At 33.5% G+C, this 24,523-nt stretch overlaps 1 pseudogene; it reads left to right on the top strand.

Moving 5' to 3' along the window:
* Positions 1–24,523, top strand: part of LOC141418137 (ral guanine nucleotide dissociation stimulator-like) — a 502,720-nt pseudogene that overhangs the window by 251,473 nt on the left and 226,724 nt on the right.

Genomic DNA, 24,523 nt, shown 5'->3' with positions numbered 1-24,523 from the left:
TGAATGAACCTTCTTTTTCAAATGGTACATAACCTAAAACACCATTTGAAACATGCAAAAAAACACGGCAATACTCTGGGGACACAATCTCCTTACCTGCCTGCATATTTAAAATCAGTGTGTCTAACCTGTCACATGTGCAGTTTGTGACTTACATAGAAATGTACTTGGGCTCTGTCAATGATCCTTTAAGTCATTGTGTTCTCATGAAGAAGCATACAAAATACAACATACAAAATTGTGTTTCAACAGACAGCATGCCCTACCAGGACAACTGCCCCTTCAATTGTCCATGACATTATTAAGGACACTTTAACTCTGTCTATATTCATTGATTACTTCAGAGCTAAGACAATTTCAGGAGCATCCATCATTTTTTAGACGGGAAACTTGAAATTTCTGAATTGTCTCATTTTTTCAGGTAAACCATGATAATGAATGACCATACAATAAATACCTCAATATTCACAGGTTCAACATAGATTTTCTTGCCATAGGAAAACTACGCATGTATAACCACTAACAAAAGTAAGGGCTGTATAGTTTCTTATCATACCTCCAGCATGAAAAGCTTGTTGTAAGAAGTGTTTAGGAATGCCCCAGTCCTTTAAGTTGTAGATGAAGGTACAATGTTCTGGGAATGGGATTTATGGTCAAAACAAAACTTATGTACACAGGAGAAATTGAACTCTTGAAGATATGTATGAGTCATTATGTGAAACTGACTCCCTCTGAAAAACATATCATTTGAAGTCAATTCTTTCTTTTCCCAATTCTACCTGAACATTTGTATATTCATAAGGTCGTTGTCCCAATTCAGGATCTGTCCAAACTAATGACACTTGCACCCACACTGACTTGTAAGGGAACTCTCATTTCCTTAAGAGGGAGCCTGTAATAATTCCAACATTCATATATACTAAGCAATGAACATAATAAAAAGCATTGGGATAATTCTTATACCTCTATGGAGTACAGACAATAAATTTACATTGTCTATCAGAAAGCTTACAAAAAATATCGTGCTTCCTGGAAATATTAGGGATCCATTAGTACATGAATGGCATGCATAACAAAAATATTAGAGAAACAGTAGTGTCTTCTAAAATGCTTATTACATATATCTAATAGTAGAAACAAATGCTCTTTGCCTACCTATATATTGCATGTCAGTTGTTCTGCATTTGTGAGCAGCCACATGAACAATGAACTCATTCTTAGCAATTAAGGGTGAAAAATCTTTTAGGCTACACTCTGATATCTTTCAGAGAACCTGTTGGAAAACAAGTACAAATATGTCTCATGATACAATTTCTTTTTCCAGGATGACCACCTTTATGTACCTTCAACTCTTCCTAAATACATGGATTAATACAAAGTGAAATGCATTGTCTGGATAATCCATACTTTATTTTCATGATATTTATTTTTTATAAACTTCGTGTAAAGGGTTTTAATTGTGATATTTAGATACATGTATAGAATGTAGTTTTATCAAGTTTACCATGTCTATATTTCTCTTCCTTAACTCTGTTCCCTCTATCCTTAAAGTTTTGTGTTATCAATATGCTATTTTACATATATAAGGATATCTCTATATATTTTCCTACATATATATTTATATCATATTTTATATACATATATACATATACACACCTATATATAAATATGTCATATATATTTATGAAGCATTCTGCTATCATCCAGACCCACTGCCTTGTCCTTTCCAGTCTTCTGAACCTTCTTGTTACCCCCAATGATCCACTTTTTGCAATTATGTTATATCTTGTTTTTAGGTCTGAGTTCCCTATATGAGTAAAAACATACTTTGTACTTGGATTTGGATTTTAACAGGACTTTTTAGATTGAGATAAAGAAGTCCATGTAATGATGAAAACCAAGGCTGAAGTCTGGCTGCCATAAGCCATTGAATGCTACAAGCTGAAAGAACAAGAAACAATTATCACCAAGAGCCTTTTGAGGAATCCCGCTGACTTTATCTTCCTTCCCTGAAGAAGGAACTGTTCTTCATGAACTGTTCCTCAGAATTAGATGTCCCTGCTCTAAATAGTTCATAATCCCCCAGAATATTTATCTTACCATCAAAGGTTTGCCAGTCATCAATGGGCTCCAAGGTTGTATCATTAATTTGATAGGGAATATGTTGTGAAACTCTCTCTACCTGACTCATTATCCCCTCACTTAAGACATGAGAAATTTAAAATTCCATAATTCTGAACACACTGTTCAGACCAGAGTAGAAGTGAGCAGCTAGTTTATATCACAAAGGTAAAATTTTCTGATGCCCACCCTGCATCTTATCCATCTTAGGAGTAGAAATTGTACCTCTCTCAGATGGTCATGGCTTCCCCTAGTCCGTTCAGCAGCAGATATGCCACCACCAAACCCAAACCCACTCTTTCTCACCTTAAGGATACATAGCTTTGACAGAGAAGGACTCAACATGAGGCAATGTTTGAACCTTGATAGACCAGCAAAAGGTTTCTATGGCTTTAACTGAAAAACTTGATGCCTGATGTCACAACCAGCTTCATGCTACCTGTAGAACCAATCAGTTACCAGAATTCAGCTGCCTGCAGCCAACCAGGACCTGCCACGTTATTGCTTGCACTCATAATCCTGTGGGTGTGAGCTCTTTTTTTGCTATACAACTGTTTAAAGTCCTATGTGAAATTAAAACATTTCTTCTTTATAAAATTTACTTTGACTAGTGAAAATATTGAAATCTCACTTTAATTACTGAATGCCACAACTTCTAGTAATTTTTTGAGACAAGACATTGCTATGCAGCCTGATAAGTCACTTTGTAGCAAGCTCATGATCCTCCTGCCTCAGTCTTCCTTATTCTGACCTTAAACTCATGATCCTTCTACCTTTGTCTTCCTAGTGCTGGAATTTCAGATGGAACACCACAGCAAACTGAAAGTAACTTCTTTAGAGAAGCATTGATTCAAAATTCAGTTATTCAATAGAATTTTTTTAATTTGAAAGTGCATATGTTTTAAACACAAGAAAGTCATTGCAATCCTGTATAGTATATGTTTAGGATGTTTGACAGTGTTATTAATAGGAATAGGCCAATTATATTTCACTTGATCAATTGCATCTTTTAGAATATTAACTATTTTCATTTAAATTTTTTATTGTATAGCTTAACATAAATTTACATATTGTGGGTTTTTGGCTATGATTTTTCATTTGTAATATTTTATTCAGAGTATCTTTTAATACATGTAGGCTGTGAATCATTGAGGCAATATAGTTTAAGTTTAATGGGCTTCATTTATAGTATCTGTATATGTTTCTTTAAATGTAAATAAAAATGAAGATTTTGGATTTAGAGGAATGTGGAATAATATATTTGTAAAATTAATAACACCTAGGAGAGACTGTGTATAAGTATTTGAGCCAAAATATTATAGAGATTAGAGGCTATGTGGTAAATAAGGCCCATGTATTGTAAAGTATGTATAAGTTTTCATTTATTATATTATTTCAAAAAAGAGAGAATAGGTGAGTTTTAATAAGATTGGTAAGGTACCAATATTCTAATTCACATAAACTTACAAATTAAAGGTGTATTTCATTTCATATTTAGGATTAATGTGGTTTTTTGTGGGATATGAGGAACTTTCAAAGTAAATAGTAGACTGAATTGTTATTGTGTCTTAGTTGCTTTTATGTTTAGATCTGAAGATTTTCTTTTTTTCAAATTTTTTATTGTTTTACAGGGTTGGGGTACATTCTGTAATTTGCAAATGTTCTTACAGTATATCAAACATATCATACTTGAATTATTTTTGAGAAGAACTTCTTGGGAACATTATATTTCTATTTTGTTGTGACTGAAATTTGAACTGAGAGTTTCATGCTTTTAAAGTAGGTAGTATAACTATTGAGTCATGCTTCCAGTCCATTTTGCCCTGATAATTTTTGGGATGGGGTCTAGTAAACTATTTACTAGGGCTGGCCTCAAACCACAGTCCTGGTCTTAACTTCCTAAGTAGGTAGGATTGGAGGTATGAGCCACTACCTCCTAGCATTTTTTATGTTGTGCTCAAGAATTACATAGAATGGCCAATATCTACCTGTATTGTGGCCCATAAAGAAGTTAAATTATTGTTGCCTAATAATGGAGTTGACCACTTTTGTTGAACAAGAAATTTTAGAGAGAAATTTGAGACAAAGTATAAGGAGTTAACAATATCTTTGCAGCACATACAGTATGTTGAATAAGTCACCCATCCTCTCATATTCTCAAACATTACTCTGTTCCCTCCCTGTTTTCAAATAGCATTAATAAGGTTCAGTGTACTATTTTCATGTATATATGTAATGTGCATTTCTTCTCTGCACAAAGTACATTCTTCTTTTCCCATGTCCCCTCCTGTGATATCCACAGAGAATCCCCCTTCTATACTTACTTCCCATTATTATCTTTCTCATCAGAGTAGGCCTAGATTGCACATATGACCAAACATCTGTCATATTTGGCTCTCTACTGTGTGTATATTCCACATTATCTTTATCCATTCATCTGTTGTTGGGTATGTAGGCTGATTCTAAATAAACATAGGTATGCAATTGTTTCTCTTGTATGTTGATTTATACTCCTTCAGATCTATGCACAACAGAGGCAGGCAAGGTCTTAAGTTAGATCTACTTTAATCAGTCCTATTGATTTCAGTAGTGGTTGAACTTGTTTGCATGTCCACCAACAGTGTAGAAAGGCTCCATTTACCCTACATCCTGAAGAGCATATGTAGTTCACTTTTATTTCCTTAAAGATTGCCATTCTGACAGGGGTGAGATAGAATCTCAGTTTCATTGTGAGATGTAGTCCTTTTATGGTTAAAAATGTTGAATATTTCTTTACATATTAGACATTTGCCCTTCTTCTGCCCATTTACTAATTGCATTGTTTGGAAGAGGTATAAATAGCAAAAACAAAAAAAGAAACATATGAAGAAATATCAATATGCCATAAAAGAAATACAAATCAAAAGCACATTAAGATTCTATCTCACTCCACTTAGAATGCCTACCATCAAGAACACAGACAGCAACAAATGTTTGCTAGGATGTGGAGAAAATGGAACCCTCATTGTCTGCTTTTGGGAATGTAAGTTACTACAACCAATATTGAAAAGAGCATGGAGATACCTCATAAATTTATAAATAGAACTGCCATAGGCTACTGCAGTTCTACTCATAGGGGTATGCCCAAAGGAATGTAAGTCAGGTTACAATGAAGATATATGCACACCCATGTTTATTGCAGCATTATTCACAATAGCTAAGCTATGGAAACAGCCAAGATGCCACACTATTGATGAATCAATTAAGAAAATGTAGTGTTTATATACAATGAAATTTTATTCAGCCCAAAGAAAAATCTTGTTGTTAGTAGATAAATGGATGGAAATGGATAACTCTTATATGTAGGAAACAGACCTAATAAAAATATAACAGTATAATGAAAAATAGATTACACTAGGGGGAGGCCACATTTGAGAGGGACAGGTAAAAGAAGGAAGTTGAGAAGGTGAATATGGTTGATATACTCTCTATACAGGAATGAATACAGAATTTTTTAAAAATGTTGAAATACTCATAACAAGGAGACTAAGGTAGAAAGAAGAAAAATAGAGGTAATTAACCAATTTGGGTTGTAATACATACACATGGAAATGAAACAAGGAAACTCCCTATGTAGGTATCTTAAATCTCAAAAATGTGATATCTTTTCTTTTACAAAATCAGAGAACAGGACACAGTAGTGCCTGCCTGGGAGGGTGGTAGCAGTGGGAGATGGGAAGAAGTGGTGACATGATTTGAGAGGGTGAATGTAGTGCAAATACTGTGTACACCTGAATGTAAATGGAATGTACTTATTGAAATTGTTCCTGGAATGGGATTGGGGGGATAAAGGGGAGTGGTGGAAGGAATGAATTCAAGCATGATATATTTGATATATAGTAAGAAGTTTTCTAAATGCCAAAATGTACCACAACCCAGCACAACAATGAAAAAATACTTGTTGGTTTTTTGACTCAGATTATTTTCATATTTTTATGATTCATTTCACTTTTTCTAAGAACAAAGCAGAATTTTTAAGTTTTGAAGGACAACTTTTTAAAATTATAGTCACTAGGTACTGATTGTTTCATGTTTTTAGCTGGAGAGTTGATCGCATCAGTTTTTATTCACATTTTGTTTATTAGCATATATTAAATATAGGCATCTCATTGTGATATTGTCATTATGCATATAATTCACTTTGCTCACATATGCCCTCTCTTTTACACTGTTATATGGAGTGCTTCCCATTTAAAACAATTTTAAACAGATTTAATATTCTATTTTCGAATAGATCATATGATTTTGAGGTTTAAATTCCTACTTTTAATTTGATAAGTTCAATTGGTAGTACATAATTTTCTCTGCTGTTTGTTTGACTCTTTGATGAGAATATTAGCATCATAGTCCTGAGTCATTGTTTCAATTTCTGTTTATTTTAATGAGCATATCACCTGAAAATATGATTCATATGTATATCCAGGAGACATAATGTTTTAAATATATTTTTTCTTTTTGATGTATTTAGTCATTTAAGTATGGGTAACTTGTGTTTGTATACAGACCTGGCACTCCCTAAGTAATCACTGTGTCCCTTAAAGTATATCTGTACCTCTTTTGGCTTTTATGCACTTTTTATCACACATGATTTTGCTTCTAACCTGTGTAAGCATGACACCAAGATCCTACCACCAATATCCTCCACATAGCTGGCATTACACTCTTGAGTCACTAAGCATGTTTTCTGAGAAAACATCTCTTAGTTTATTTCCAGGGATGACCTTGAACTCCCTTGAACAGGGCCTTCTGAAATGAAGAACCATTTCAGCAAATCTGTATTTTGTGACATATCTATTATAGAAGAAGGAACATGTATTTGAATTTTTTTAAATTTATTTTTGTTAACTCGTAGGGGAAACATTCTTTCTGGTTTTTAATAGTATCAAGGTTTTTGTGGGTTGTTTTAGTAGGCCTTATCTTTGTGAAAGAAAGAATATAAAGGAATTCATGCTCAAAAGCCAGATTTGAGATGGGAAAAGTAGGGAGGAAGCAGACTCCATAGGATTGAATGCAAGGTTTGGAGACCTTGGAGTACACAGCACAGTTAGAACATGAACATTTTGCTGATATAGTTGTAGGGAAGATCTGTGTTAGAGGACGTCTTTTAGGGTCACTGTGTTGAAACACTGACATACAAATTTTGGGCACATAAAATGTTTAAGTCTTTGGTCACTACAATTTCTAAGGACACTGCCAGTTTGACCTGGAGCACTGTATCAAAACCTGTTGATAGGAAGGGTTTGGCTTAGATCACCACTTATCTACATTTTTGATGGGCAGAAGTTTTGTGCCATGATTAGGCCCACACCACCGTTCATGCCTCTAAAATTAGGTGTCTCCCTTTGCTTGCTCTGTTAGCAAGGATATTGTAAAATGATGGTTAGTAGCAGTGCTATGGGTAAATGTCTTATATTTTCATTATAGTATGGAAGAAAATATGGAAAAGTGATTGTGTCTAAAACATCACTTGGAAGTTCATCTGAACACAGTAAGGCTTTGCTGACAGACTGAATGAATGTGGCACCTTCACAAACTTGTAAACTCTCTGAGACCTTACTAGCATATGCACAAAAAAAGCATGTCAACACTGTGAGTGGCTCAAAATCCTCAACTACCTGGATATTTAACATCAGATGGTCTGCCATGTCACATGTGCAGTTGTCTCTTATCTAGTAAGATTACTCAGGCAATCCTTTAAGGGTTAATCTGGTCTTATGAAGAGAATGGAAAGAAAAAAAACATACTTATTATGTAGCAGTAGTGTGCCCATTGTGCAAGGTGTGAAAAATTTCACAAGGACCAGAGGTAATTCAGAAAAAAGTTTTACTTACTTTCCCAAGGAGGAAAGAGTTGATGGAATAGAGTGGAATAGAGAGCATGCACTCTGTAGGACAATTAATAGGAAGTTGTAAAGGAGTTTTTAAGGGAGGGTAATAGAAAAGTGAGTGTTTGAATACAATGGGTAGTTGCTGATTCCTTTGGCTGAGGGTAGGTTGGGTATCCTCATTACCCAACCTACCCTCAGTTGTCCAGGGTTCAAAGACCAGTGTTCTGAGTACTATGGTTTCCCAGAAAAGAAGAGAGAAGTTAATAATTGGGTCTTGTCTGGGAAAGATAAGCAAGTTTAGGTGGGATGCTCTGAAGAATGAAGTATAGGTACCAAACGGAGCTTCTTAGGAACATTTAGTACCTTTATTTATTTATTTATTTTTAAACTTTTATTATTCATATGTGCATACAAGGCTTGGGTCATTTCTCCCCCCTGCCCCCACCCCCTCCCTTACCACCCACTCCGCCCTCTCCCTTCCCCCCCCTCAATACCCAGCAGAAACTATTTTGCCCTTATTTCTAATTTTGTTGTAGAGAGAGTATAAGCAATAACAGGAAGGGACAAGGGTTTTTGCTGGTTGAGATAAGGATAGCTATACAGGGCATTGACTCACATTGATTTCCTGTGCGTGGGTGTTACCTTCTAGGTTAATTCTTTTTGATCTAACCTTTTCTCTGGTACCTGTTCCCCTTTTCCTCCCTTTTAGATACAGTTTGCCCTAAAAGGACACATAGCCCCTCCCACCTTCTTTCCATTATATAGTATTTCATCTCTAACTGGATCCATGTATTACTTCAAAGTTTACAGAGTTTCAGAAACTCTAATCCCTTTTGTCCTGGAAACATGGATAATTCTTTTGTGTTGGAAGGTCAACAATAATGACAATGAACTCCTCAGGGTTCACAGGCTCAACATCTACTTTCATTCCTTGGAACTACTAAAATTCATATTCAGTAAAATTGTTACAGATTCCAAGGTTTGTTAACACAGCACCTACTACCAGAATATGTTGAAAAAGAGGTTTTGAATACACTTACCACATAACTGTATGATGAAGGTTAGACATCCTATTTTTTATTTAGGATCTTATGACCACTAACCTATATAGGAGAAATTTTACTGTAGAAGATCTCTGAGAATAAATGTAGGTCAGAACTGTCTTTGAGAAGCACATCCTTGAACACACATTGATTACACGTGTCATAGTACCTGTTTGTACGAAAATCCCTGAGGTCATTGTATCACTTCAAGATTCATACTCACTACCTGGATACTTGCAGAGGTTCATGTACCTAACCTTGTAAGGGAACTCTTACTATCTTGAGGGGATACATGTAAGAGTCCCATAGTCAATATCAAAGTGATGAACATAAGGAATGTTTGAATGTCTGCTTATGCAACTATGCCTGAGAGAAATAAATACACATCATTTGTCTGTAGGGGGGGCAAACAAAAAATAAAATTCTTCATAAAAAATGTGTGAGAGTGAGAGAAACAAGTTTTCATCATGTTTATGCCAAATAGGGGGAAATGTAAGAGTACACAAAGCATCCCTCAAATGTGCATCTGAAAAATCTATTTTCTCTACCCCTACAAACTTTAATGTCATATTTCTCATCAGGAAGAATACTATAAAATTTGGCCTCTTCTTGTATTATTAATTAAATTATGGTGTGAAAACAATGCATGGTAAATTTTTGGGAAATATATGACTCACAGAGATTATATATAATACAAATTATGAAGATCTTTAAATACTGATTGTACCATCATCTCATGTCTCTGCACTAGCCAAGTTGAGGTAGAGCTTAGAGAAGGCCTATTTCAGGAGTTGTGTTTTCATGTTAGGATTTGGGTTACTTTTAGTCTGCTTATTATTGTAAGACTTTGAAGTTATTCCCCCCATGAAAGAACCATTGTGTCTAAGAAGATCTTACCAAAGGGTTTTGTGACAAGGTTGCTTATATTTTGTAACTCTTATTGGCATATTTAGAAGCAAATGGATTGAGACATGGATTTTTCATTCTTGGGGCTTATTACTCAACAGGGAAAGGTCAGAGGAATTTTACAGGAAGTGTTTTTTTAAATACCATTGTAGTTTTTTACTTTATGTAGTAACTTAATTCATGGTGTATTTGGAAGAATTACTCCAATACTTTCCTGAAAGAATTGCTGATACATTGTTTTATTTTCTACTCTCAACTCATTACTCTGGCTTGCATTGGGGTTCAATGTCACTTGTCCTTATGTTAAAGTGCTTTATTTCTCACTAAGTGACTTTGATCCTTTAGTTGTCAGGAGTCAAGTCTTTTATACCTCTTTTCAGTTCATAGGGTAATCAGTTCTGCCTAACAAGGTACTGATAGTCACACCATTTTTGGTGGAGAGGTAACAAGAAAAAGCTAGTCTCTAGACTGCTGGGATAGGATGATAGCAGCAGAATGGTATGTTTTCATATTTGAAAAGATATTACATGATATACTAGAGAAGAATGTCTATAACAAAAATAAAATAAGGGCCAGCAGAGTAATAGATATATAATCATGGAGAGAGTTATGATGTTTTACGAATGTGTTTCCAGAAATACTTAGAAGGTCATTAATGCAAGGTAAACAATGACACAGAGTATTGATCTGGTTGTGGAGATTCTTCAGGACTAAGGAGACATTGAAATATTTGTAATATAAAAATAGCACAAAAGATTATGAGGGTATTAGTTTCTACTTGAGCAGAAATTTGAAGTTTGAGAAACATGTTATTTTTGAAGAACATTTGGTTTGTTATTATATTTTTCAGTTTAGGAGAGACATGCCTTGAAATGCTGTAGAAAGACTTTTGAGTTTACTTGGATGGGAATTTTGTATGTTATATTTAATGTTATTGAAGGTATGAAAATAAATGATCATGCCTGTTAAAATTAAATCTTTTGTATGATTTAATCCTGGTAAAGTAGGAGGTTTTGTAACACCTTTAGTTTTTTTAATCTACTGCTATATGATAGTACACTTACCATCCAACATAGCATTAGGCAAAACCTTAGGTTATTGTCACATAACTATCACATTTTGTTATGAGTTTTTCAGTGAGGTTTTTTATATAATTCTTTTAGTATTTAATAAGTAGCACACCACTTATTAATTTTGAGTATTAAAACTTTTTTGTAATTACAGGAATTTAACCAATTTATTTAGTGGCATTTTTTACTTTTTATATATGTGGTTTTGTTGTTTTACTCATAAAGGGGTCTTCTGAATTAGTTGGAATTAACTAATATGAATTAACTAGCTTGAAGTAATTAGTTTGGAATAGCCAGATATAATAGTCATTTTAAAGTTGATAATAATGTTTAAGTATTTATGGTTGCTATTTTTATCTTAGGTGATTGTGGAAATATTAAGGTCTTTTTTATTTGAGAGCACACATGTTTTGAACTAGTTATGGTTGTTGTCATTCAGAAAATTTTAATATTTATATTAGCTGTATTTTGATTTGTCGTGTATATTTGGATGTTATTAGTTATTCTAGTTTAAATTTTTTGTGTGGGACTATAGATTCCCAAATGATTTGCATTCTGTATTGGGCTTTTGGTTAAGAGTTATAGCTTGTACTTTTTTATCCATCATATGTATAAATGTATGTGGACTGTGTTTCTATCCTTAAAGCAAAATAGTTTACTATATTGGGTTGCTGTTAAAGCATCTGGATATGCTTATTTAAAATATCTAAAAGATGGTAGTGGCATGAGTCTCACATCTATAATCCTAGCTGAGATTGGAAGGATTATGGATAAGGCCAGCCAGAGCAATATTTCCCAAGACCCCATTTTCAAAATAATGGAGCAGAATGGCCTGCTTCTGTGACTCAAGCAGTAGAGCTCACAGCTTTTTTATATTCATTATATTTGGGTATTGGTAAAGATTTTTGAAGTTTTTTTTGGGGGTGTTTTGTGGAGGAGCTTAGTTTTTATGGTGAGTTATTTTTTATTGAGGTTTTAATTTTGATAATCAGTTTGAGTTTAAATTGTGGATTTTTATTAGGCTACATTAATATTATAAGTGGGTTTTGTTGTACCAATTTCATGGTTGCTTCAAGTGTTTTGTGAACAACTTCACCTCTTCTCTTTTGAACTGTTAATTTTCCCTCTGTCCTCTCAATGTTTCAAACACTTTTTGGAGGGTTTCATTTTGCTTACTTCATATCTATGTTAACCTACTTCCAGGTTCTTCATGTACCAGTACCCTCACCTTTCCCCTTCCACATTGCACTGATGCCTGCAGATGGACTCTGTTTCATACTTCTATCCATTTATTATTATTACCCTTATTGAAAATCTAGATTTCTCACAGAAGAAGAAAGATGCAATGTTTTGCTTTTTTGAGCTTGGCTCATAACTTTTCAAATGATATCCACAATTCCATCAATTTTCATACAAATTTCATTGTTTATTAATGATGCACTGTCCACCATTGTGAACACATGCCATATTTGCCATATGCTTTGGTGTTTTGTTAATGCAGAGCATGATTCCATGACTTTGGTATTGTCAATTGGACCAGGGCACGTGTTGGTCTTTTATGTTGTTTTAAACTCTTTAGGATCTATACCCAAAGAGGTACAGCAGCATTATTAAGTAGTACTATATTTGGTTTTCTTGTTTGCTTCCTTTCTGGTGAGCTTCCACACTGATATCCATAGCTGTAGCACATTTCCATTACCAATACCAATGTATGAGGGTTGCTTTTTACTTGTATCCTTGGAAGCATTGATTTTTCTTTGTTCTCTTGATGATTGCTATTCTGACTGAGGAGAGGTGTAATCACAGAGTACTAGTAGTGTGCATTTACTTGATAGCTAAGAATGCTGATGTTTTTTCCACATATTTATTAGCTATAGTACTTCACCTGAGAGCTATCCGTTCAATTTATTTCCCCATTTTTGATTGGCTTGTTTGCTCTTTTGTTCTTGATTTTTTGAGCTCTTCTATATGCTGACTATTAATCTTTTATTTGATGAAATGTTGATAAAAGGTCTTTTCCTGAACTATGCATTGTCCTATGACACTGATAGTTATTTCTTTTCATGTGCAGAAGCTTTATGTTTTCACTTGACACAATTCTTTTTGCCAATTTTTGTTCATATTTCTGGGGCTACTGGAGTCTTGTTTAGAAAATAATTGCTTTTCCCTATATCTACCAGTGTTTTCCCTATCTTTTTCCATTTCAGTTTCAGGGCTGGTATAAAAAGGAAGGAACCCTGATGTAGTTTTAACATTCTGGAATTTACATTTAAATCTGTCATCCTCTTTAAATTCATTTTTGTAGTGAGTGGAAAGTAAAAGAGTTGTTTCATACTTCTGTTTGTAACCAACTAGTTTTGCAGGAAGTGTTTTGAAAAGTATTTAAAGTTGGTATAGTTTGTTTTTATTATTAGGGCTGTTTTTTGCTGCAATTTTCCTGTTTTAAGCTTTTCTTCTTTTTTATTTTATATTTGGTTGTTCAAAACCCAAAATGACAACTATAAATTTTGAATTAGATTTTCACATCACATTGCCCATTTTTTGTATTGTGTGATAAACATTTGCTGTTGCCTGACTAATAAAATGTGTTTTAAATATGTTAGTAATTTTTCTGTGTTAGGATTGATGTTAGTTTACCTTTTAAAATCTTTTTACATGCCCTAAGAATTTTAATTTTTAAGTGGACAGCATTTTAAAATGCCTTTATAATTAATGTTCTTATGTATTGTTTTTTATATTTTCAATCAGAAAGGCAATATATATCTTTTTAAGTTGAAATTAGCACTCTTACAGTGATAAATTTAATTCAGGACTGTCTTGAGATCCATAATTCTTTACACTGATTTCTCTGACTCTATTTTTATCCAAATTCTGTCAGCATATGCTTTAGTCATTGTCCAAATTTTGTGTTTGTTTTAGGCGTGCAGTCAACTGAAAATTTGATTTGTTAATCTGTTTAGATCAGATGAAAATAGTACTTAGGTTAAAATAGTAATATCTTTGGAGTATCATTTGAGTCTGGTTTCATACTGAGAATCATCTGTTATAGTGGAGGTAACATGCAATTGTATTCTTTTTGAATTTATGTGTGTTACTTTTGCATTTGATTTGGATGGTTTGGAACTTTATTATTGGTTGTTTTAGTAGGGAAGAATTTCATTGAGGAAGGGTAGCAACATTGAGGATTATAAATTGTGAGTGATATTGTAGATGATTTGGAAGATAGGGGGAGTTCTTCTATGGCCAGAATTCGATGAAGTGATCAGAGGCTCTGGAGCAATAGGGGTAGTTGAAATAGTGGAAATAGTTGATATTTTAGTGATTTTATTGTTGTTGTTTGAGTTGGTTTTGTAGTGTTATGTGGTATTGTTGTAGAGGATGTCTTTTCGGGCTTTTTAAAAATGATACATGGTATTAAACCCATGGCTTCTTACTTCTAGTCAGGTAGTTTACTATTTGAGCCATGTGGCCAACACATTTTGTTATTTTCACTGCTTTTGACTTAGGATGTTTGTATTTGGCCTGAGTTTGCACCAAATTCATAATTCTCTAGTGTCCACCTACTTGTAATTATAGTTGTGTAACACCAAGGCAGGTTTTTTAAAGTTTCTCAAAAAATCATCTTTGATTATATTTTAAAATGAGGATGTTGGGGAACACTGAATTTCAAATTTTTTGTGAGTTTAGGGTTTTGGTATGATTTCTCTAAAAATATGCATGTGCTTTTAGATCATTCCTTAAAGTAAAGTAGGTAGAAATGAAAAAAGTATTAAATGTAGGTTTTTATTCATAGGCCACACAGTTAATTTTTAAATGTATACTAGGAGCATTTGTATGGTAGTAGATGATATATTTTGTAAGATGTTTATATTTAAATTACTTAATATATATTAATAGAGGATTTTGAGAACTACTAATGGGTTCAAACAATATTTCACTTGTGTGCATTAGATATAAGAGGAAGGATGAAGAAGTAAGACAACAAACAGAACACTATTTTTCGTACTTATTAATTATCTGCACAGGAGCATTGTATGGTTATTTTGGGGATTTTTTTTTATTTCTTAATTTGGTGGGTGGTACTGGCGTTTAAAATCAGCACTTCCCGCTTTGTTTTAGGAGCTCTCCTACTTGAGCTGTTCCAAAGTCTACCATTGTGTGTTGACAAAGGCCGTATTTAAAATAGAAGAGTGAAGTAGTAGTTGGTCAGTCGAGTGCAGGAGTGTATCTTCCTTCCAGATTTGTGACATCCCATGCCTGTTTTTGAGGCATTTTGAATTTCCAGTTTAATTATAAGTCTTGGAAAAAGGTATGATGAGCCAAAATGTATGGGATATGATAATAAATGGAAACGGGATTTGAAATTCATGACCAGTGGTCTTTTGGCTGTTAAAACACATAAAGAATTCATTTCTACAGTGTGTTTGACCTCTAATATCTCCAATTAGATAAACCTGTTTTAGAGTTAATTTAGGAAACTTGGTCTTTTGGTATAGATTTGGAATTATATCACATTTTCCAAAGGAAAGGCATTGCAGAGCCTGATATTTATGATTGCATTTTTTTATTGAAATCATTGTTAGGCAACTGTTTAGGTTGAAGAGCACTGGATAAATATATAGCTTTTGAAAGAGTAATTTTTAATTAATGAACATTTCTCCAGAATGTTATATATTTATAAATTTTATTAAGTAAAATTTACAAGGAGAAAGATTTTGTAATTTTTTTATATTTATAAAAAAATGTAAAATTAATTAAATGGCTGCCATGTATGGTTCTCCTTTGTGGACAACTTTGGTCATTTTATCAGAAAAGGGCCAGGAGATGCCTCAGCTCCATGAGATTCTATTGGTAAACTTGGAATTTGAAAAGAACTTTTATTTTTTTTTATCTGAGTTGAAGAGATAGAGAATGTTGTATTTTAGGTAAGGTTGCCTATGATAACAAAACTTTGATATTGTTGTCATTAACAAAGCTATCTAGGTGGAGGGAGGTTAAATATACCAAGAGGAAACAACCTTTACATACTAATCCTGTAATTGTAGTTTATGATACAAAAGTTTTAAAGTTTTTCCTAGGCAAAAAAATTGACCTTTAATTCCTAATAAAAGTACCTAGTAAGGCAATTTAAGAATATTTTAAATAGCACATTCCAAAAAGAAAATGAATATAAGTTTGTGGCTCCTCAAGTGTAGTAAAATGAAAAAAGGAATTAGTTTCTGGAATTTTGGCAAAAGTACAGGTTTTGTTATGTGGAGTTTTTGCATGAATATAAGGAGAAGTAGATGGAGGTAAAAAAGATTTTAATATTTCAGCATCTTCCTGTCAATAATTACGAGGACAAAAAGGATTGCTGAGGGTAGGTTTCCTTTGAGGAAGGTACCTGTCTGTTAGCAAACTTGCTCATTGGAAATTTTCATTCAGAAATCTATAGGATTTTGTGTGATGTGTCTTAGGTTGTCTTTGCTTTCCAGGCAGCTGATTAGCCCTGGTATGAGGCTACAAAATTTTATGTACTCCTTTTGAAAGAGATGGGATAGTTCATTGGGTGTAGGAATGAGGTGTATGTCAAAAATGGATTTTTAATTTTTTTATTGCTTATTAATTTATTCCTATTTGTATACATTGTTTGGGGCATTCTTCCTCTGCTCTCTGATGGCTTCTGTCCCCCCTCTCTTCTAGGCAGATCCTGTTCTGCCCTCTTCTGCTCCAATTTCATAGAAAAGAAAACATAAAGGATAAAAGACAGACATAGCACTTTTGCTAGCTTGAGATAAAGATAGCTATGCAGAAAGATTCCTAGCATTGCTTCCATGCACATGTGTATTACAACCCACAGAAGACACAGAAACAAGAAATGAACTCAGAGCCATCCTAAATAAACACCAAAGTGTAACAGAGAACACTATAGTGAGATAAATGAATTAAAGATGAAAATAAAAACTATTAAATGGAAAGTGACCCCATATTCGGAAAACCTCAGCAAAAAGAATCAGAGACACAAAACACAGTGGGAGTCCACTCCAGCAGACTAGTATAACTGGAAGACAAAATTCTAGAACTTGAAGATAAAATAGAAATTAAAGAAAAAGCAAAAGATATTTTAGCCAAACAGCTCAAGAGCTATGAAATAATATGCAAGAACTCAGCAACTCCATCAAAAGACCAATCCTGAGAATCATGGGCATTGAAGAAGGAGAAGAGGTGCAAGAGAATAGACATGTAATATATTCAATAAAATAATAATAGAAAATTTCCCAAATCTCAAGAATGTTTTGCCCATTTGTGTACAAGAAAGCTCCAGGAAATCAAAAAGACTTGACTAAAATAGAACCTCCCCACAGCTTATTATTATTAAAACAATAAGAACAGTGAACAGAGAGAATATTGAAGGCTGTAAGAGAGAAAAGGCAAAAAATAGACAAAGGTAAAACCCATCAAAATAATACCAGATTTCTCAATGGAAACCTTAAAAGCAAGAAGAGCACGGAGTGAGGTATTTCAGGCACTGAATTAAGATAATTTCAGTCATAGGATACTCTACATAGCAAAACTATCATTCAAAACTGACAGAAGAATAAATAGAAACTAAAGCCATATATGACCACCAAGCCACCATTACAGAAGATTCTACAAGGAATTCTGCACACAAAACATGAAACAATAAGAGAACAGGAAATATCAAAACACAGAAGAAAAGACAAGGAACCACAGAGTAGCATTGGTTTGGCTGGGCATAATCAAATACTTAAACAACAAACACAACTAAATGGCAGGATTCACCACACACCTATCAATATTAACACTGAATATCAACTACTCAACTCCCTCATGAAAAGGCACCATTTGGGAAGCTGGATTAAAAAGGAAGATCCCACAATCTTTTCTTTATAAGAAACCTTCCTTATTGACAGAAATAAACATTGGTTTATGGTGAAATGCTGGAATAAGATTTGCTGAGACAATGGCCCCTGAAAACAGGCAGAAGTTGCAACATATATATCAGACAAAGTTTGGCATTCATTAAATGAGACAAAGAAGGACACTAGAAAAATGGCAATACATAAAAATATCAATTTTCAACCTATATAGACACAATGTCAGTGCAATCAATTTCATCAAACATAAACTAAGGGACTTAAAAGTACATATACACTCCAACATTGTGGTAGTGGGAAATTTTAATACCCATCTATCACCAATAGATAGGTCATTCCAACAAAAAATCAACAATGAAATCCTAGAACTAAATGATGCCATAGATCAAATGGACCTAACTGATGTCTATAGAATATTTCATTTGACAACAAGAAAATATACACCTTCTCAGCAGCTCATGGAACATTCTCCAAAACTGATCATATTAGGTGAAAAGCAAGCTTCAGCAAATATAAGAAAATGGAAATAACCCGAGGCATTATATTTGACCACACTGCAATAAAACTAGAACACAACAATAAAAATAACAGCAGAAAGTATACAAATAGTTAGAGCATGGATAACATATTGCTCAATGATCAGTGGCTCATAGAAGAAAAAGAGAGGAAATCAAAAAGTTACTGGGAGTTAATGAAAATGAAAACACCATCTACCAGAACCTATGGGACACAGCAAATGTAGTCCTAAGAGGAAAGTTGATAGTCATGAGTGCATATATTAAAAGGGCAGAAAGATCCCAAACAAACTAATGCTGCGTCTCAAACTCCTAGAAAAACAAGGGCAAGCAAACTCCAAAACAAACAGAAGGAGAGAAATAATAAAAATGTGGGCCAAAATTAATGACATAGGGACCAAAAAAACTATACAAAGAATGAATGAAAACAAAAGCTACTACTTTGAAAAAATAAACCAGATTCACAAGCACCCAGCAAATTTAACTAAAAGGAGGAGGGAAAAGACAAAAATTAATAAAATAAGAATGGAAAAAGGGAGATAACAATTTTGGAGAAAGTTCTATGAGCTGATGAGAAGAATGTATATTTTCTTGTCAAATGCAATATTCTATAGACATCAATAAGATCAATAGAATAGAAATCCAGGGAATCATTAGAGACTACATAGAGAATCTATATTCAAATGAATTGGGAAATCTTGAAGAAATGGACAAATTTATAGATACTTTTGACCATACAAAACTGAACCAAGAGGACATTAACCACCTAAGCAGATCTATAACAAGTAATAAAAAGGAAGGAGCAATAAAGAATCTCCCAAAAATAAAACTCCAGGACTTGAAGAATTGTCTCATGAATTCAACCAGACCTTTAAAGAATAGCCAGTACCAGCACTCCTTAAACTTTTCCACAAAATAGAAACACTGCATAATTCTTGCTATGAATCCAGTATTACACTCATCCTAAAGGACACATTGAGAAAAGAGAACTACATGCCACTATCCTCAATAAACATTGATGCAAATATCCTCAATAAAATAATGGCAAACTGAGTACAACAACATATCAGAAAAATCATGTACCATGACCAAGACAGCTTCATTCCAGGGATGCAGGGATGGTTCACATTCATGAAGCAATAAATGTAATATAGCACATTAATAGAAGCAATGACAAAAAAAAATTCATCATCTCAATAGATCTAGAAAGAGCCTTTCTTTGGTCAGATTCAACACAATTTCATGACAAAAACTCTGTATAAACTAGGAATGGAAGGAATGTACTCCAAAATTGTAATGGTTTCATGTGACAAACCTATAACCAACATTATACTTTATGGGGAAAACTGAAATCATTCTTGCAAAGTCAGGAGCAAAACAAGGATGCTTACTCTCCCCATTCTTATTCAACATAGTCCAAGGATTCCTAGCCAAAGCAATAAGGCAAGAAGAAGAAATAAAAATAATACAAATAGGTAAAGAAATACTCTAAGTATCCCTATTTGCACACAATATGATCCTATACCTGAAAGACCCAACAAAGTGACCCAAACACACCTAGACATCTTAAACAGCTTCAGCAATGTAGTAAGATACCAAATCAACTTACAAAAATTAGTAGTCTTTCCATACACCAAGAATGAACAAATTGGAAAACAACACAGGAAAACAATTCCATTTATAATCACCTCAAAAAAATCAAATACCTAGGAATGTACTTAAAAATGGATGCAAATGACCTCTACAAATAGAACTACAAGCCACAGAAGAAAATGACTGAAGAAGATTACAAAAGGTAGCAATTTCTCCCATGCTCATGGATTAGCAGAATCAACATAGTAGAAATGGCTGTACTACCAAAAGCAATCTACATGTTCCATGAAATTCCCATCAAAATCCCAATGACATTCACCACAGAAATTGAAAAATTTACACTAAAGTTCATTTGGAAACACAAAAGACTGTGACTAGCCAAGGGAGTACTAAGCAAAAAGTGCAATGCTGGAGGTGTCACAATATGCGATTTCAAATTATACTACAGAGCCATAGCAATGCAAACAACATGGAAATGGCACAAAATAAGATATGAAGAACAGTGAAACAGAATAGAGGATCCAGATATTAATCCACACAGTTACACCTTTTTTATTTTTGACAAAGGTGCCAAAAACATAATTGAGACAGGATAGCCTCTTCAACAAATTGTCTTGGGGAAGTGGTTATCTGCCTGCAGAAAACTGAAACTCAATCCCTACCTATTACCCTGTACTAGAATAAACTCAAAGTGGAATTAGGATCTTAATATCAGACCCAGTTAGTACAGAAAAAGGCAGGGAATCCCCTTGGAGCAATAGGTATAAACAAGGACTTCCTCAGTAAATCTCCAGCAGCCCATAAACTAAGAGAAAGGATGGACAAATGGGACTACATGAAATTAGAATGTTTCTGCAGAAATATTGAACATGGTTCACACACTAAGGTGAGAACATGCACAGAAGGAATAGGGAAAGGGAAGGAAACCTAAAACTTGATGTGGTTGATGTGCTAATTCTAGAGGAGTGAATAAAGTGGCAAAGGCTACTATGGGAAGGGGACTACTAGTAGTGAAGAGGTTTGGCAGAGATGAACCAAAGTAGGTTGCCATGCACATATGCATAGAAACAATGCAAGATATCTCTCTGCATAGCTATCTTTATCTCAACCTAGCAAAAATGCTATGTCTTTCTTATTATTGCTTATTTCTTTCTCTTCAACAAAACATAACAGGGTGGAATAGGTTCTGTCTGGAAGAGGGTGTGGGGAGATAACCCAAACAATGTATACACGTGAGTACATGTAAAAATACAAAATTTTAAAACCTCAACTAACATATGTGTGCCTAGTAATATAGTCTATGTATTCGTGCAGTAAAGTGTTGAAAAAGTAAAACTACTATATAGAAAAATGCACAATTATAAATTTTATTATTTGTATTTTATTTTATTTGAATGTATTAGGTATGCTAATGACTTAACATACATTAACATTATTGGGGGATTAGATTGTGATAATTTCATACATGTGTATAGTGCAGTTGAACTATACACAAGTTCACCCCTTCCATTACACTTCAATTCTTCCCATCTCTTCTGCCCTATTTTTCAAACAATGTTTGTTAGATTCATTATGCAGTCTTCATATATAAAGATGATGTATACTTTCATCCTCTTCACCACTAATGTATCCTCTCCTTTGGCTTTCCCTTCCCACTGATATCTCTCCTACACAGACCTTCTTTACATTCATGTCTGATTACATTATCACCATGATCATTTTAATTCTAGGCCCCACAAATATGTGAGATCATGAAACATTTGAACTTTTCTGCTGGCTGAACTAAGTTAATATGAGGATCTCCAACGCCCTTCCTGCAAATGACATAATTTCATTTTTCTTTGTGACAGAGTAATATTCCACAGTATGTATTATATATAGTATAGATATGAATATTATGTATACACATTACATATAAAAAATATTTTCTTTATTTTATGGGGTAAAGCAGGAGATTTTATTGACTAAGAAAAGTGTAAAATGTGAGAGTAGAGCCTTAGAATTGGGGGGTTCCCAAGGGAGGATTGCCCCCGTATTGTCTTTATTAGGTCACTAGTTTTTGGGCATTTAGATCTTTCCATACTTTGGCTATTATGAAGAGAGCTGCAAAATCATTGATATGCAAATATCTCTCTTGCATATGCTTTTCACTGGTTTGGGTATATTCCCAAGAATAATATGTTGGGATTATAAAGTAAGTCTCTTCTTAGATTTTGAGAAACATACATACTGATTTCCACAGTGATTGCTTTAGTTTACATTCTCATTAGGAGTGTATGAGGATTCCTTTTTTCCCACAATCTCACCAACATATGTTTTTGGTTGTTTTCTTTTAATGTACTTTGTGTTTGCATTTATTTTATGGCTAAGGGATCTAAATATTTTATCATATGTTTATTAGCCATGTGTATTTATTCTTCTGAGAATGATCCAATTCATTTGCCCATTCATTAATTGTACTATTTGTTCTACTGGTGTTTACTGTTTTGATACATTTGTATATTGTGGAACGAACAATTTCAGTCTTTGTGTTGTTTCCTGATTCTTATAACTGTTTCTTTTGGTGTGCAGAAGCTTTTTAGTTTGATGCAGTTTAATTTTTCAGCTCTTGTTTTTATTCCGTGGGCCACTGAAGTGCTATTCAGAAAATGATGATCTAGTCTTACAACTTCTAGAGTTTTAATTATTTTTTTCCTGTAGCCATTTCAAAGTTTTGTCTCCTTGAATTTGATTTTTCACAGGGTGGGATGGGTCTAGTTTCAGTCTACTGCATATAAAAAGCCAGTTTTCCCAGACATTAATATTGATATTTTATATGTTAACATTTAATACTAGTATGGATGTTAGTGTAATTTATCATTTATGATATATTGGTTTCATATATTTATATTAATTATATGCTACCTAAAGGAACTAAAAGGAAAAAAGTAAATGAAAGGAAGAAAAGAAGGAAAAATTTTTTGAAAATTATTTTGAGGGCATACAGTAAAAGGAGATGCATTTATTAGATACAGACAAAACATCTGAATAATGCATAATGTTAGGGGAATTTCTTGTGATTTCTGTTGTTTTCATAAACCCCCATATAATTGTCCACTAGTAGTCAAAATGTTTTACATATTTTAATAGTATCTGGGAAGCTACAAGTAGTGTCACTGTGTACAACCTGAAATGCTATTTATTCTGAGAATATAGTTTTGGGGATTTTGTTTGTTTCCATAGGAACCTATAGATATGTAGGCTGATCATGTTTTTCACTTTTGGGGTGTTTCTTTTGCATTAATTATAAATCTACAAATGTTTTTGCATATGTATGTGTTTGAGAAAGAGGAGAGAGAGAGCAAGAGAGAGGAGGGGAGAGGGAGGGAGAACATGAGTGAATCTCTTTAGGACATCCATCATATGCAAGTCACTCATTACAATGTAATTATTTGAATTCGTGTTAATGAATACTAAATTTAGCAGAGAAATAGCTATGTTAATTACATTATTCATCAGAAAAAAGAAAGGGGGATTTAATCCACAAATATTTAGCATATTTCAGGCCAAGATCAAAAGTTGTTTCCATTAGAAAAGTAGTGAAATTCTCAGACATATTCACTATTCATGAATCATAAACATTTTGACTTGTTAAATTTAAAAGAGATTACACTGCTGAAGTTCGTGCTAAAAAGTGTTAAAAACATATGTTTGCTTCTTACAAAAAATCATTTGTTAGAATTTTTCTTTTACTATGATTTTCACTGTGTTTCATATTAATTTGTTATCTTAGGTAGCTATCACATTGAGTATGCAAGCATGAGCAATGTCTTTTTTTTGCACAATTCAAGTAACATCACTGTGGTAACATTAGGGTCCCCAAGAAGTTTGCTTTTTAGGGAGTGTTTAACCATCTCTAAGAATGCTAAGGTAGTACAAAATAACAAATTACTATTAATGCTGATGATATTAATTATAAAAAGCTCTGATATGTAATATATCAGTTGAGAATGCACACATAATTTAAGTAGAAAAAATTGAAATTTTAGTAAATACTCTAGAATTAAAGTTACACAAAATCACACAATTTAGCCATTTTAAAATGTTGATGCTCAAATTTTGAAGACAAGGGACTTGTCTGAAGTGACAAAAGTTGTTATGAAAGAGCTGGAATTAGAACCCATTTCTCCTAATTCATAGCTCAGGTCCCTATTATAGCTATCAGCTTGTACCTCTGGCATTATGGACTGTAAAAAAATAAATATGATATATGAAATAATTGTAGTAGAAAATTGGTAAACCGTTTTTACTGACTATTTTGTTATGGACTCTTCTTTTCTGGGAACTTATTATGCAGTTTAACCATGTATTTTCATTGCATGTTTATGAATTCTATTCTTTGGAGTATCATATATATTCCATGTACTTCAATTTACTTCCAGCTGATTAAATGTGGCTCAACCACAGTATGATTTTGGATGACAGCCTCTCTGCATTTTTAAGAGAAATATTTACAGTGAATATCTGTTATACAATTTTCTATGTTACAGTA

The sequence above is a fragment of the Castor canadensis genome, chromosome 2 (assembly GCF_047511655.1).
Source record: "Castor canadensis chromosome 2, mCasCan1.hap1v2, whole genome shotgun sequence".
Lineage (NCBI taxonomy): Eukaryota > Metazoa > Chordata > Mammalia > Rodentia > Castoridae > Castor > Castor canadensis.
Note: the sequence above shows the minus strand (reverse complement) of the source record. Positions and strands in the feature narration are given on the sequence as shown.